Genomic DNA, 15,769 nt, shown 5'->3' on the forward strand with positions numbered 1-15,769 from the left:
TATTTACACTGAGAAGATTTGGCAGGCTCCAAGTTCAACCTATTTTCTTTGAGGAGGTGACAGGAAAGTACACTTTATAAGATACTTTACTGTTTGTTTTGGCCCCTGAAAGTAACTGAATCACTCAGAAGGAATGAGATTTATCAAAACACTAAGCAGTCCAGGAGGGGTTATGTAATAAGGCTCCCCTTCTCCAGCCTCAATGGGCAGAAATGAAGTCAGTCCACAAGCTCCAGGGATTCTAGATAAGACCACCCCGCCCTCCCCTGGTCTCCACAACAAAGAGGTGCCCAAGAACTTCATATACTCCTGGAAAAACTCTAGAGTATTCGCAATCTCTGTCTCGAGACCATAAGAACCAATTTTGTTGCTCTTCATCCCTACTTACACCAGCTACCACAAGAAGCCCCCTACTCTAATTTTCATGGACACTAAAGTACAAACTTCCTCCCCCCAAACACCCTACACTACCATCCTCCTTTCTATTTTTCTCCATACCACCTATCACTGTTTGACACATTTACCTTGTAATCATAATTTGTTTTTAAATATCATGTAAGCATAAGGGCACGGATTTCTGCCTGTTTCATTAGCTGCTGTAGCCCTAATAAGTGAAAGAATAACTGGCCATAGAAAGTGCTCAAATGTGTACTAAAGAAATAGGATAAATGGCAAATAAAAGATGTAAGATAACAAGAGTCACTCAATGAAAAAAGCAAGAGCAGCTTTTATAACTGACAGCAAGAATAGAAGTCATTATGTATGATGGTAAAGCAAACAGTTAAGAGTTAGAAAAAAATACAAGTTAGTATGCTGGTTCTACCACTGAATAATAGTGTAAGCTTGGTCACACCAAGCCTCAGTTTCCGTAAATGAAAATGGTGTACTACCTACCTCACAGAGTCATTATAAAAATTACTCTCTGTAGCACTGATATATATACCCTACCATGTAACACGGGAGCTCAACTCGCGCTTTGTGACAACCAAGAAGGGCTGGGATGGGGGGAGGGGACAGGAGTGGGAGAGAGGCTGAAGGAGTGGATATATGCATACTTCCAGCTGATTCATGCTGTACAGCAGAAACCAGGACACACTAAGAATTAGATATATGTCTAACCAAGAGCCAATTGCTATTGAAGGATTGTCAAGAGCCTTGATTATGGCCAGTTCTTTTCCATTTCACTCTTTCATTAACTGGAGAGTGAAACCAACTCCCAATTTTAAAAGAACTAACAAATATCAACAGACTTTGGTAACTTAGGAAACAATATTAGCACAAAATATATGTAACACTTCTAGTTCCAGTCTAATTTGAAAGTGAAAGTGTTAGTCGCTCAGTAGTGTCCGACTCTTTGCAGCTTCACCGACTGTAGCCCAACAGGCAAGAATACTGGAGTGGGTTGCCATTCCCTTCTCCAAGGGATCTTCCCAACCCAGAAATCGAATGGGCTCTCCTGCGTTGCAGGCATATTCTTAATGGTCTTAGCCACCAGGTCAGTATCTAACTTTTTTATACTTAAGTAAACATAAAAGAATACTTTGTATCTCTGTATAAACACTTTACAGATTACTAAAATGTACACCTTCATCTCATTTTATCATCTTAACAACTCTGTATCTGGGAGGCACTCAGTTTGTCTCCCTTTATGTAAGTGATGAGCCTAGACCCTTACAACATGTCCAGTTACCAACAGGGCCAGGTTGGTGAGTACTAGTGCAGGGATGCTTCATTCTAGCTCCTTTAATAAGTCAAGTAACTTAAAATGATAAGTAATTTTACTTAATTATGCAACCTCATACATCAAAACCAAAGGTTCAGTTATGTTATAGTCCCCTCTGTACCACAGTGACAACTCTATGCTCAACAATGCACTTCTGCAAAGACTGTGGTATAAAATGTACCTCAATCTTGTTGAATGAACAAAGATTCATTTTCATTCTCAGTCTCCCCTTAAAACTATAAACCTGCTAAAGGAGAGTGAAAAGGTAAAGAACTAGCCATGATAAGAACTCTTCTGATAGTTCTTCAAAAGCAGTGCTTACTTTTTAAAAACTTGAACTTTTGGAGGGAATATCATCAGATATTTGTATTTTTCTAACATTATTCAGAGTAGTAACATAAACAGTGAACTTGCAGTGGTATGGATTTGCTAATGTGCAATTAGTAGAGCAAAAATCACCTCCCAAAAAGTGACCTACCAAACCTGATAAAAGAGATGCGAGTGATACTTGTAATTGAACTTGACATACTTGAGACAAGTAAAATGTGCTTGTTTCTGGCCACTAGTCCAAGCACTCCAGTTCATCTTTATTTCCTTGGTTTTCCGGACATTCTTCCTGAAGGAGCATTAACTGCTCCTCCACTTCAGTAGGACTCCCCACTCTCACCGAGCAGTCCCTCTCAAAATCTGGCTACTGTAACTCTCACCAACCCTTACTAAACCTCTTTTAAAAACTGAATTCAAACCTTGTCTATGTGACGTTGGGTGTTTTAACACTCTGAGCATCCATTCAAAAAGGAAAAAATACATATATGTGTGTGTATAGACACACATACATATATAAACAAATAAAAATCAACAATGAACAATTCTTTTCAGTTCTCATCTTATTTCCACTGGCTGAAATAAATGAAAATGCTTATCATTTCCTTATTGTGAAACTCTCTTTGCTTCCATTTTCCACCTCCAGCACCTTTTATCATTTGTCTTTCAAGTTCCTTTTTCTCTGCCCACTCCTTACTTTTTCAAAGAAATATTTGGCTGTACAGATCTAGTTCCCTGACCAGGGATCAAACCCACTACCCCTGCACTGATTGAGGGTGTGGAGTCTTCACCACTGAACAACCAGGAAAATCCCTGCCCACTCAAAATTCATCCTGTCCTCCTCCTTCCATACATGCCCCTAGCTATCTCAGTACTTCCTGTGTTGTAACTTTTTTTGTATGCTGATGATACTGTAGCCCTGTTTTTCTCCCTAATTTCATGTGTTTTGTTCTATGGTTTTTTTCTTTTTTTTTTTTTAACCTATTCAGTACTGAGTATCTGTTATGAGCCAGGCACTAGATATAGTGTTATGGTGAGGAAAGGTACTCTTTACCCTGGACAGGCTTACAGTAGAGAACGTGGACAAGCAAACAAGTAATTACAGTATAGTGCCTGGTGTACTAAGAGGTATGCATATGGTGTTATGAGAATACATAGGTGGGATCTGCTACACGTATCCCATGCCCATCTCAAAATCGACTCTATATATCCAAAGCAGAGCCCATCTTCACACAAGCATATTCTTCCTCATAGCTTCCTTATCAGTGGTTAATAACCACTGATTCAAGATGGAAATGCACCCCCCCCCCATCCCTGACTCCTTTTCTCATTCTCCCTTGGAATTGTAATAGATTTTAGTTCCAAAACATATCCCAAATTTGTTCTTTCTTTGCCGTCTTTCATGTCACTCTCTTGTATTTTATTCTCTTTCAACTTTGCTACAACGTAAGTCTCTCTTTCTAGACTTTCTCTAGTCATTATCAAGGCCTCATAGCTAATCTCTAAAATTCAGATTTGACCACATATCCGACCCCTTCCTTGGATTGCTCCTGACTGAAAGCAGAAAAATCCAAGTTCTTTCTATCATTAATTCTTAAAAACCTGGAGCCAATCTCTCATTCTAGTCTGATCTCCCTCTATCAAACCATACCAGGCAACTCCAATTATGCCATGCATTTTTATGCTTTCAAACCTTTGCTCATGCCATTTCTTAAGCCCGGAATGTGTCTTCATTTCTCCAATTAGTCCTACTCCCCCACAAGCAACACAGTGATACAATCAAATATTTAACCTCCTTTTCCCTCCTAAAATAATCCTTATTTCCCTCTAGGGCTCCTAAGGCTTTTTGTTTGCTTGCTTTTTAATTCTATCACAGAATTACATTTATCACACAGTAAAATGTTATACCTCTTTTCTCCTACACTATATTGATCATTCATTTCAGAAACAATTATTTAGTATAAACCACCACAGTAAACACTGGGAATACAATGAGCACACACAGTCCCTTTGAACTAACTACTTTTGGATAGGAATCTCTAAGGGTTTACTTATATTATCTCCATATGCTTGTTTATGGCAGTATTTAATAAATGTGACTGGATGGCTAATACTTGTTCAGTGTTTAAGTGGCAGGGTTTATGGACCGTGAAACAGACAAATGACAAAAATGCTACACTACAAGCATGTCTGGGGGTGCAGATATGAATGACTGGGATAGAAACTAAAAAAAAACAAAAAACAAAACAAAACCACCACAACTACCTTGACTGTGCCTGACTAACTCTTCTTTAAGTTTCCTACTGTGAAAAGGAGTTAACCACCACTGAGCCAAATCTTGGATTCCCTCTGAACCCAAACATTTTCTCATCACTTCCCTCCCAATCCCCATCATTTCTGTTGCTCCACCAGTGCAAAAATGAGTACAGCTTTAGGGAGTCTTAAAGATAATACTTCAGCTTCCCCAGTGGCTCAGTGTTAAAAGAATTAGCCTGCAATGCAGAAGCCACAGGTTCAATCTTTGGATTGGGAAGATTCCCTGGAGGAGGGCATGGCAACCCACTCCAGTATTCTTGCCTGGAGAATCCCATGGACAGAGCAGCCTAGAAGGCTACAGACCACAGGTTGCAAAGAGTCGGACACAACTGAACCGACTTAGCATGTACGCACACATGGATGATACTTAAATTATCTTGCTAAATTTAAAGACAGAACACTACTTACCAGTTCCTGAATATCAATTATATGCCCCACATAGTACTTAGAAGCTTTACATGCATTGTTACTAATCTTTATACTACCCTTGCCAGATAGGTATGAACTTCATATGACAAACTGAGGCTTAGAATGGCTCAATAATGCTTAAGTTCAGAGAGACAACTTGATCCCAGGGATCAAGGTGCCTGTCCTTTTCAGGAATGCATCTCTCCTCCTTGTTGTTCTAGTACCATTCTCTACCCATTCCAATCCATATTCTATGTTGTTCCCAGTTGTACTCTTCTAAAACACAGATCTGATAAGATTACTCTCGGTTCAGTAAAGGACAAGTCAGAAAGCAGCAAAGATGCTGCTTTGGGACAAGTCAAGTCCCAAAGATGCTTAGCAGGCCAATGCCTGTGGGTCTGTAGCTCAATAAAATTAAACAACTACAAAGATGTTGTATTTTAAAATCATATGATATTAATCTCAGCTTTTTTCCTGGATTTGAGGTTTGTTTCCCTGCACATCATACGAACTTCTCTCAACATATCCCTGGGAAGAGTGGCATGAATCTAACAAAACTCCATGAGAAATCATCCCATCTTTAGAAAAATAAATTCTTTTCCACCACTACTAATTGCTAAACAATTGAGGTGTCTTTATTTAAGCCTGACTTTTGAATCTGATGACTGAGTCTTTGAATTATTTTAGCGAGCTTAGAGAACCTATTACTTTAAGCCTTCCAAATAATTTTAGCTTAGCTTTAAAAATCAGAAAGAAAATGAAACTTAACCATCTTGGGCCTACAGCACATATAGGCAAGAAAAACCAGCTTACAAAAAAGTCACTCTTAGGCAAATTTTAACCCATAATGTCTGTCACAATTAACTTCTTTAAACTATGAAGTGACTCTTTCAGCTTGATTTCAGATGAACCATTAAAGATACCTTAAAGACATATAACTCAGTCAAAAGCTTTCTTAATTAAAAAAAGATTTAAAAAATTCAATCTTTATACATTAAGTTTTACCACTTTAGCCATTTTTAAGTGTATAGTTTCATGGCTTTCAGTATATTTATATTTAGTGCAACCATCACCACAACCTATCTCTAGAACTTTTCCATCTTCCCCAACTGAGACTCTGTACCTATTAAATGCCAATTCCTATTCCCCCAGGCAACCAACACCCTACTTTCTGTCTTTATGAATCTGATTACTCGAAGTAATCCATATAAGTAGTGAAATTACATGAACTGGTTTGTAATGCACTGGTCATAGCAAACATCCTCTTCCAACAACACAAGAGAAGACTCTACACATGGACATCACCAGACAGTCAACACCGAAATTAGATTGATTATATTCTTTGTAGCCAAAGATGGAGAAGCTCGATACAGTCAGAAAAAACAAGACCGGGAGCTGACTGTGGCTCAGATCATGAACTCCTTATTGCCAAATTCAGACTTAAATTGAAGAAAGCAGGGAAAACCACTAGACCATTCAGGTGTGACCTAAATCAAATCCCTTATGATTATACAGTGGAAGTGACAAATAGATTCAAGGGATTAGATCTGATAGACAGAGTGCCTGAAGAACTATGGATGGAGGTTCATGAGGTTGTTCAGGAGGCAGTGATCAAGACCATCCTCAAGCAAAATGGCAAAATGGTTGTCTGAGGAGGCCTTACAAATAGCAGAGAAAAGAGAAGCTAAAGGCAAAGGAGAAAAGGAAAGATATACCCATTTGAATGCAGAGTTTCAAAGAATAGCAAAGAGAGATAAGAAAGCCTCCTTCAGGGATCAATGCAAAGAAGTAGAGGAAAACAATAGAATGGGAAAGACTAGATACCTCTTCAAGAAAACTAGGGATACCAAGGGAACATTTCATGCAAAGATGGGCCCAATAAAGGACAGAAATGGTATGGACCTAACAGATGCAGAAGATATTAAGAAGAGATGGCAAGAATACACAGAAAAACTATACAAAAAAGATCTTCATGACCCAGATAATCATGATGGTGTGATCACTCATCTAGAGCCAGACATTCTGGAATGTGAAGTCAAGTGGGCCTTAGAAAGCATCACTACGAACAAAGCTAGTGGGGGTGATGGAATTCCAGTTGAGCTCTTTCAAATCCTGAAAGATGATGCTGTGAAAGTGCTGCACTCAACATGCCAGCAAATTTGGAAAACTCAGCAGTGGCCACAGGACTGGAAACGGTCCGTTTTCATTCCAATCCCAAAGAAAGGCAATGCCAAAGAATGCTCAAACTACCGCACAATTGCACTCATCTCATATGCTAGTAAAGTAATGCTCAAAATTCTCCAAGCCAGGCTTCAACAGTACATGAAGCGTGAACTTCCCAACGTTCAAGCTGGATTTAGAAAAGGCAGAGGAACCAGAGATCAAATTGCCAACACCCCTTGGATCATAGAAAAAGCAAGAGAATGTCAGAAAAACATCTACTTCTGCTTTAGTGAGTATGCCAAAGCCTCTGACTATGTGGATTACAACAGTGGAAAATTCTTAAAGAGACAGGAATACCAGACCTGCCTCCTGAGAAATCTGTATGCAGTTCAAGAAGCAACAGTTAGAACCGAACATGGAACAACAGACTGGTTCCAAATAAGGGAAGGAGTACGTCAAGGCTGTATATTGTCATCCTGTTATTTAACTTACATGCAGAGTACATCATGCAAAATGGCGGGCTGGATGAAGCTCAAGCTGGAATCAAGATGCTGGGAAGAAATATCAATAACCTCAGATAAACAGGTGACACTACCCTTGTGGCAGAAAGCAAAGAGGAACCGAAGAGACTCTTGATAAAAGTGAAAGAGGAGAGTGAAAAAGTTGCCTTAAAATTCAACATTCAAAAAACTAAGATCACAGCATCTGGTCCCATCACTTCATGGCAAATAGATGCGGAAACAACAGAAACAGTGACAGACTATATTTTTGGGCTCCAAAATCACTGCAGATGGTGAATACAGCCATGAAATTAAAAAGACAATCGTCTTGGAAGAAAAGCTATGACCAACCTAGACAGCATATTAAAAAGCAGAGACATTACATTGCTGACAAAAGTCTGTCTAGTCAAAGCTATGGTTTTTCCAGTAGTCACGTAAGGATGTGAGAGGTGGACTATAAAGAAAGCTGAGAGCCAAAGAATAGATGCTTTTGAATTGTGGTGTTGAAGATGACTCTTGAGAGACCCTTAGACTGCAAGGAGATCAAACCAGTCAATCCTAAAGGAAATCAGTCCTGAATATTCATTAGAAAGACTGATGCTGAAGCTGAAACTCCAGTATTCTCGCCAACAGATGCAAAGAACTGACTCATTGGAAAAGACCCGATTCTGGGAAATATTGAAGGCAGGAGAAGGTGATGACAGAGGATGAGATAGTTGGACGGCATAACCGACTGGATGGGACATGAGTCTGAACAACCTCTGGGAGTTGGTGATGGACAGGGAAGCCTGGCATGCTGCAGTCCATGGAGTCGCAAAGTCAGACCTTACCGAGCGACTGAACTGAACTGTATTAACTTTTTCTGGAATGGATTTCCCAAGCATAATATAATTTACACCAGTTCTATAAATATAAAAGCTAATATTTTTAAGCAATACAGGATTTTCTAAAGACTTTTCCTGTTTTTAGGAAATTACTCAATATAGTTCCTTCTCACACATAGTGAAAAAGATTGATCTATTCCATTTAGAATACCAACGTGTCTGTATTTGGATCTGAAATGTTTAAACCACGTGAACTTAATGCCAAGCCAACAAGTCATTTGCTAGATGACCAAAGCCTGAGATTAATGCAGTAAAATGGTTTCTCTTTTTCACGATCTCTGATTTTCAGGGGAATGTGTGAAGACAAACCATGAATGTTTAACAGAAGACACAGAAGTTTTCTGAATCTTTTGATGTATGAGTGCCCTGGTCCATATTTATACAAGGATGGTGGGACATTTGTTAAGAGTGTTGAATGAGGGGGCGGGGGTGGTTGCTGCTGCTAAGTCGCTTCAGTCGTATCTGACTCTGTGCAACCCCATAGACGGCAGCCCACCAGGCTCCAACGTCCCTGGGATGAATGGTGGAGTGGACAACCAAAAAACATTTACTGAGCATTTTCACTCACAGCACTGGAATAGGCACCATGTAAGATAAAAGAATTCACACATACTCAATTTAGTGTCAGAGATTTCTGTTTTAATATATATTATTTCTTTGTTAGGGGATAGTTAACAAGTTCTGTTTTTTTACCTTTATTTTTTAATTGAAGCATAATTGCTTTACAGAATTTTGTTGGTTTCTGCCAAACATCAACATGAATCAGCCGTAGAGTACATATGTCCCCCTCCCTCTTGAACCTTCCTCTCTCCTCCTCCTCCTCACAGATGCTTTTAAACCTGTCTAAAAAGATCTTTACTCACAACCAAAAAGCAAAAATATAAAAATAACAAATATATGTTTCTGTTAGGGAACAGTTTTTTTATCTAAGAATTAGCTTTTGAGGTCACAAATCAGATTTTTCACCAATTCACAGAGAATTCAACAGGTAACTACGATAAAGATGTAACCATTTCTCTTTTGCAGGTATACCAGAGGAAATCATGTATCACAGCAAAAGAGATTTACATGACATGTCTCTATTCTCACCTTGCTGGAATCCGTTCATCAGCGTATTTCAAGGGCATAAGAAAGTTTATTAATCTATAGTAAAAATATTAAAATGATTAATTCATAGTTCACTTTTTACTTTCATGCATTGGAAAAGGAAATGGCAACCCACTCCAGTGTTCTTGCCTGGAGAATCCCAGGGATGGGGAAGCCTGGTGGGCTGCCATCTATGGGGTCACACAGAGTCGGACACTACTGAAGTGACTTAGCAGCAGCAGTAGTGTTATACAAACACCCAACATTTAATCCAATTTAGCCTTAAATACTATCTCTTAATAACCATGACAACATTTAAAATACATTCCCAAAGAAATATTCTGTACATTTTCTGACACAAGGACCACCCTCAGAAGCTGGAAAATAAGATAACCAAAGATTCTTGATTATAACTACCAAAGGGTATATAAATAAGGGAAAATGAGGAAAAGAAATTTTAAAAAGTCAAATTATTGTTAAGCTTTAAGGGTTAATAACATTTTATTAGTTATCACAGAAAGTAATTAGCTAATGTACCTTAAGAGATGTCATATTTTATTAGGCAGAAAAAATTATTGCCACAAAGATTAACAGATGACAAGGAGTTGGGACTTATTACATAAAAGCTGATGCAACTAACTGGAGATAGGTAACAATCATGCATTAACTCCAAAGAAGCCTAAACCTCCAAATTCAGCACCAGGCTACGTAATTGAGAAAATACACTTCAAATGCTTTAGAGCCAAGGTAATATATACCATTTAATGTGAAGCATGAACTTAAAAGAAGTTTAGGGCTTTATTTATACTATTTTATGATCTACAGAAAAGGGGATTTGGGGGAAAAGTTAGGCCTTATAGAACTCTACTTGATAGAAAAATAAAACCTTCAAAAAGTTCTGGTGATTACCTCAGAGTAATACAGTTGTTCTGGCAAGAGGAAACTTCCAAGCTAAACTCTATAAACTAAACTGTTCATGACTTGCAAACTGCCATATTTGGTCAGTCTTCACACATGAAGAGAAACAAGGCAGTTAGGGGTCAACAAGAGTGGTTATAATGTAAATTTAAGTGTCTATCCAGTATTGCTCTGGATTACAAGTTTTCTGAAAAATAGGGATCTTAGGATCAACAAAAAACTGGAGAGCCTGGGAGGGGAGACCAGGTAACTATCTTATGGAAAAAGAAACAGCTGTTGAATTTTTATGTTTTATCAGGTATACCCATGGATAGCCAAGTCCTTAGCCTTGGATTTTCTTTCTTTAGAATCTAACTATGGAAAATCAATAAAACAAGGCAGTTACATACAAAGCACCCAAATGCATGCCGAACTTTGCTTTATGAACACTGGTTAAATTAGCACTTCTTTAATGTTTGAGTTCTAGCTCTAAGAAAGATTAAGTTTTATGTTCACTTATTGCACATGTTTGAAAAGTGTAGTATCTGATTATAGTGACAACCACAAAGATAACACTTGTGCAGCCTATGTCAGAAACTCAGCACATCAGCAACTATAAAGACACACCACAGTAGAACTGACTGAAACTAATTATTTTCTGAAGCCGGTACTCAAAGGGCACATGTTAAAATAATCACTGTGAAATGGTGAGACCTTCAAAGTAGGCTTCATGTTAGCTGGAAACACTTCAACTGAAAATGTGCTCAATAAAAGATAACGACTTCTCTAAAGAAAAGAATCTGGGCTGTAAAGTTTAGCTAGAAACGTACTCAATAATAGAAAATGACTTCTTTAATGAAACCAAGGCTGTATGGTTGAGATATGTTTATGAAAAACCATGTTCCCTTATGTAGATAACATGCATAATACACTTCTTTCAATATGCAGTAGAAGAGATAGGAAACAAGTGTCTTCACTTTTACAGTCCTACTAAACTACAATTTTATCCAGGTTAAACACTTGCAAGCTAATAGAGCACTATGCCAAAATCAACTATACTTAACATTTTTTAAAAGTAAAAACAAGAAAATTATGCAAAAAAAAGCCAAACTGTACGCAGTTAATAATTACCCAAATATATACCTTAATACCGATGAGCTGAGCTAGTTAACTGTAAACTAAGTTATAAACCTGAAACGAAAAGGAACTGTGTCCCATAACATAGCAATAGTTCAACTTTAATGACAAAGTTGAATTGATAATACGTATTGAACCCATTACTAATAAATACAAATCAATCGTGGACTCAAATTTTATTAACAGAAACTGAGGTCTACAAAGGAAGATTTTAAACAACTCTGTCCCTTACTCGTTTTCCGGTTTTAATAAGTAAACCCAAATAAAACCTTAAATATACATTAAAATAGCACCTTATACACGCTAGAATTAAGGCCAACAGGTCCTTCGTTTAAAAACGAAAACGTACACTCCTTTGGAACCTAAGTTTTTCAACTTTCTAAACCTCAGTTTTAATGTGACAAACTCAGTTCAATTCACTTTCTTTTTTTCCTCCTCCTAAACAAAGCAGCTGGGATACAGACACACACTCGCGACTCACTACTCCAGTCCCACGTATGTGAACACAGGTGTTTATTTGAATGAAAACATTAAGTGAATTGTGAAACCCTGTTCCCCGCCCCCGCCCCTGACAACAAACAAAAAAACCTCAAAAGAGCTCCAATTCAAGTCGGAAGACGATTTAATGGGGGCACTTATAGCGTACCAACAGCATAGTCTGCTAGGGCTTTTGCTTTCAAGATAAAGGAATCGTAAATATGGAGATGACTGTAAAGGCAGTTGCAGATAATCCGAATTTTAGAAGAGAAGGGACACTAAAGTACCACCAGGCAATGGACAGCGAACTCCTGGAAGTCTGGCGTGATCCTCGGGCTCAACACCTAAAGCCCTTTAGGCTGCTCGGAATCACGATACAGCAATGAGGTACTGAGGGCAGACACTTAAAATAATCTGGGAAGACGGGGCTACTGGGGACACTTCGATAGCAGGTGGGAAAATGAGATGGAAAGGCCAACACGAGATGGTAGACCGACACTAGAATAAAGCAAGCCTTTCAAATCAGGCGCAGCCCAGGAAGCTAGCTTGAGGCCGAAGCCAGCCTAAGTCACAGGTACAGGCCCAGCGAGCAACGGGGAGAAACTGAGGCGGAGGGAGCAGCCAAATTCTCCAACAGGACCTCTCTCCAAACATAAAAAGTCAAGAGACAAACCGGCTTTGCAGCGGGGGCGAGAGAGACGGCCACAAGTGCACCACCGGGAAGGCATACACCCACCCGGACAGGGGGAACCGGTTTGGGCAGGGGCTGTCCGAGCGTTCCCGCTTGCGCATGCGTCCTCACCCCCCCGCCCCCAGGGCCGCTGCTCCCCCTCCCCCCAATCACTGCTCCCCTCAGAACCCGGCTCGTCGAGGGAGCTGAAGGCAGTCTCGCCTGCCCAGCCCCGCGGGATAAGAACAGAGGCTGGCTCCCCGCAGGGACCGTCCGAGGATTGCCCCCCTGGGCTTGGTGGGTGGGAGGAGGAGGAGGGGAAACGCGGCCCTACCCGACCCGCCGTCTCCTCCTCCGCCGCCCGCCGTTCGCCGTCCCGGAGGCTCCACCGCCTGGGCCTCCCCAGCCGCCCAGCCCCCGCCCTCCCCGCCCCCTACTCACGTGAGAGCGCTCCTTCCGCCCTCCGCCCCGCCTCCTGCCCTGCCTAATAGGCCCTTGGCAAAGCCGAGTCGCCCCACTGGCCCAACGACAGGCGGCGGGGACGTACTTCCTTTCCGCGGACCCCACCTGGGCTTTTGGCCCGCCTCCGTATTCTGCGCTTGCGCGGAGTCTGCTCGTCAGGAGCTGGACTCGTCTCTGGCTGGAGTGTGCGCGCGGTGGCCAACAGTGGCTCTGTGGCTGCATCAGGGACTGGGAGCAGGATTGGCGGGGGTAGCAGGCTGGGTAGTACCTGTTGCGCCTAAGGTGGGTACAACCTCAAAGTCACTGGTGCTAGAGCAAGGGATCCCTTCCTCACCTTTAACGTTTAAAAGCTGTTTCTAAAGTCGCACTTAATGATGTTAACCCAACACACCTGGCCTTTATTGAGGGCGCAGAAAGTGCCAGGAATTGTCGACAGGTAGGTTCCTTTATAGGTATGTCACTTGGCTTTACTACAAACCTTGAGAATGATATGATATTTCTCATTTTGCAAAGGAATCCAGCCTAAGGAACACGATTCCGTCTAGAAGCCAAAACTTTCTAACTTTGAAATCAAGGGCGACTGGCTACAACACAACTACCTTGAGACATTTGAGACACACAAAATAGAACAAAATAGACTGTTTCAGAGTGCTATTCAAAGATGGGGCTGGGATTTTATTTAAAAGCCATACAAAACTGATAGAACAACAGCAACAGAATGAAGTTGAAAGTCCCTCTCCTGAGTGAATTTACAATGTAGTTGTAAACAAAAATAATGATTATTAAAAGTGCTAAATAAGTCTTAACAGTTTATGAAATAATTCTAAAGCCTCTCCCTCATTTTCTTGATTCAAATCGTGTATACTCTTTTCCGGCTAAATGAGTCATTCGCAAAGTTTTCCTGTGGATCAACCAGAGACAGCCAAAAAAAAAAAAAGCTGTGCTCTGTTGCAGTGCTCTTTGTGACTTGTCTATTATAATAGACTTGGCTGCACTCCCACAGTAAAATAGCTTTCTTCCTTCTCCTTACACAGTTATGTAACAGAAATACACACCCATTTTAAAGTATTTAAATAACAGATATAACATTACAAAGAAAGCAAAATCTCCTGAAATCCCGACACTCTGACAAAGCCACTTTTAATAGTTTGGTGACCATACATTTCATGTATTTCTTGATTCATATGTATTTCCCCAATACATACACAAATCTTAACATAATCTTTTAAATAAAATTTTATTACGGAATCACTAGAGTATGTCCTGAAGAAAAATCCAAAACAGGGACAACCTCAAAAATATCAGATTCCCACTACAAATATTAAGTTTAAAACACAGTCTTGTGTCCATATATTGTTTTTCAAAATGAACTCACATAAACAGTCTGCTGTATTCAACTAACAGTATCTGCCTTAGCATTTCACTAAATTTTCCTCTCATCTAATTCCTAGATCTCATTCAAATTTTCTAACAACCTAAAAGTATTTTTACAGCTGGCTTTTCCAAATCAGTAATATCATTTCAGTAAATTTTCCTCTCAGCTAATACCTAACTATAGTCAAAGTTTCCATTGACCAAAATGTATTTTTTACAGCTAATTTTCCCAAATCAGCATCCAGTCCAGGCCCACACACTATGTCTGGTTGTGATGTCCCTTAAGTAGTTTTTAATCTAGTACTTTAGAAAAAAAATGGAAAGACACTGGCTTACTGAAGAAATCAGTCCAGTTGAAGTATAAATTTCCTGTCTTCTGGATCTAAACAGTTGTTTCCTCAAGAAGTCACTGAGTTTGTTTCCTCAGACCTTATATTTCCTGGAAAATGGAATTTATATCTCAAGCTCAATAGATTGATGTGGTAAGCTGGAACCAGAATGGAAAAGTCCGTAAACGCTAAAATAAGGAAAATGAAGTTCAATCTATAAACACAGGGTGCCCTTGAAGTTTCTAAGAATAGTGCCAATAACAGATTTGGATTTTAAACAAGTTCATTCTGGTAGGAGTAGAAAAGGCAAAACAGGGAGTAAATAGAACACTTTGAATATCACTTTCTGACCTTAGGCAGATTAGAAACATCTGAACTGAAGCAAAAGAAAGTGGGGGGAGGGGGGGTGGGAAGGAACTGAGTTGGAAGGAAATACCTTCAAGTTTGTTGATTCTGTCTTTTGCCTGCTCAAGTCTGATTTTGTTATTCAGTCACTAAGTCATGTATGACTCTTTGCTACCTCATGGATTGTGGCACAGCAGGCTTCTCTGTCCTCCACGATCTCCCGGAGTTTGTGCAAACTCATGTCCATTGAGCCGATGATGCTATGTAACCATCTCACCCTCTGCTGCCCCTTGCTCCTTTTGCCTTCAATCTTTCCAAGCATCAAGGTCTTTTCCAGTGAGTTGACTCCTCACATCAGGTGGCCAAAGTATATTTTGATCCCCTCTAAATGAATTTTTTTTCCTTATCTCTGTTGTACTTTTCAACTCCAGACTTTCATTTTAGTTCCTTTTTATAGTTTCTATTTCTTTAATGATATTTGCATTTTTTGTACATTATTTTCCAGACTTCATCCATGTTTTCTTTTAGCTCAATGAGCAACTCTAAGACAGCTGTTTTAATGTCTTTGTCTAAATACCATATGATATCACTTTATGTGAATTCTCAAATATGACACAAATGATTACTCAATGAAACAGAAGCAGACTCACAGACATAGAAAACATGTTTATCAA

General features: G+C 39.7%; 2 protein-coding genes across 7 annotated transcripts in view; both read right to left on the reverse strand.

Moving 5' to 3' along the window:
• The window catches only part of RABGAP1 (RAB GTPase activating protein 1), a 161,680-nt gene that overhangs the window by 140,112 nt on the left and 5,799 nt on the right, over positions 1–15,769 (reverse strand). For 3 of the 6 annotated variants that reach the window (XR_009599743.1, XM_015094198.3, XM_060411824.1), the window contains exon 1: positions 12,920–12,997. The exons of the other annotated variants lie outside the window; for them this stretch is intronic. The gene's annotated coding sequence lies outside the window, so the exon portion shown is untranslated. Of the gene's footprint in view, positions 1–12,919; positions 12,998–15,769 lie in introns of those variants that run through there. 6 annotated transcript variants of the gene reach the window in all.
• Positions 1–15,769, reverse strand: part of LOC105606693 (large ribosomal subunit protein uL4) — a 35,370-nt gene that overhangs the window by 13,802 nt on the left and 5,799 nt on the right.

Source organism: Ovis aries, chromosome 3 (genome assembly GCF_016772045.2).
Source record: "Ovis aries strain OAR_USU_Benz2616 breed Rambouillet chromosome 3, ARS-UI_Ramb_v3.0, whole genome shotgun sequence".
NCBI lineage: Eukaryota > Metazoa > Chordata > Mammalia > Artiodactyla > Bovidae > Ovis > Ovis aries.